At 49.5% G+C, this 1,139-nt stretch overlaps 1 protein-coding gene and 1 pseudogene across 1 annotated transcript in view; one reads left to right on the top strand and one right to left on the bottom strand.

Annotated features, from left to right (window-relative positions):
* pam (peptidylglycine alpha-amidating monooxygenase) overlaps positions 1 to 1,139 on the top strand; it is a 76,400-nt gene that overhangs the window by 66,292 nt on the left and 8,969 nt on the right. The window lies entirely within an intron of this gene.
* LOC123982408 lies at positions 10 to 93 on the bottom strand (annotated as a pseudogene).

Raw genomic sequence — 1,139 nt, forward strand, 5'->3', positions numbered from 1 at the left:
CATCCAGGCGGGGTATTGGGTTAAGTTTTCAACCAGCAATAATCACGTCTCAGGAAAACTTCATAGACTATGAAATTGCCTCTGCGAAAGGATACAGAATGTACCTATCAGTTAAATGTGGATCTGAAACAACAACCACAACACCCGCGGTGCAAGTGATAACCCTTACTGGACTGTTATTGCACAGATGTGGCTTATGAACTGCAAACCCCGCCTTTTTTTAAACATGAAATGGTAGTCATACCCTGGACTCTATGGATGACTTATTATTAGCAAGGTCCGAATTAGAGCTGAGTGAAATTTAGCCAGAACTTAGATGAGTTTCATTTCAGCAAGAGAATTGAAAGACAATTTGAAAGGCTTTGTATTTGTGAACAACTACTCAAAAAATACTTTGTTAATGATTTGGGTTTTAGCATTAAAACAAAGCACAAAGCCTCCTCAGAGACTAACAAAAATTGCAGGACGCCTAATTCCACGTCTCCATCCGTCCTTCTCACAGGAAGTTCCTGAGGTTCGCCTTCGGGGGTGGGGCTTACCAGTATCGGGTTCCTCCATTCGGCCTGGCACTTTCCCCTCGCACATTCACCAAGTGCCTTCTTGTGCGGCAGGGTCCACAGTGCTGCAGGCATTTCATCCTCCACCTCATGTGACGGCGGAGGACAGGAGACTTCATCTGCTCTGCCCTTTCAGAGCACTGAGTATTTACACTCTGAGGTCCTCCCGTTGGAGGAAGGCTGACCAGCTGCTAGTGTGTTTTGGGTCCCCCAGGGCTGGGCGACTGGATTGTTCAGACTATTTCCCTGGCCTATCAGGTGCGCGGTTTGCCTTCACCTGTGGCTGTGAGGGCTCATTCTACCAGAGGCATGGCGGCCTCTCGAGCCCTCCTTTCCGGGGCCTCCTTGCAGGATGTTTGTTTAGTGGCTGGCTGGGCCACTCCGCACACATTCATTCGGTTTTACAGTCTTGACCTTCCTTCGGCACCTGGCACTCGTGCGCTCTCCTCTTAGTCGTGCCACTTTATTGCACACTGGGGCAGGTGGGGTTTTCGGCACGGTTTAGTGGGTATCTCGTTCCCATAGTGTCGTAACCGACGCAGTTCGAGTTCCCTTGAAGGGGAACGTCTCGGGTTACGTATG

The sequence above is a fragment of the Micropterus dolomieu genome, linkage group LG13, assembly GCF_021292245.1.
Source record: "Micropterus dolomieu isolate WLL.071019.BEF.003 ecotype Adirondacks linkage group LG13, ASM2129224v1, whole genome shotgun sequence".
Classification (NCBI taxonomy): Eukaryota; Metazoa; Chordata; class Actinopteri; order Centrarchiformes; family Centrarchidae; genus Micropterus; species Micropterus dolomieu.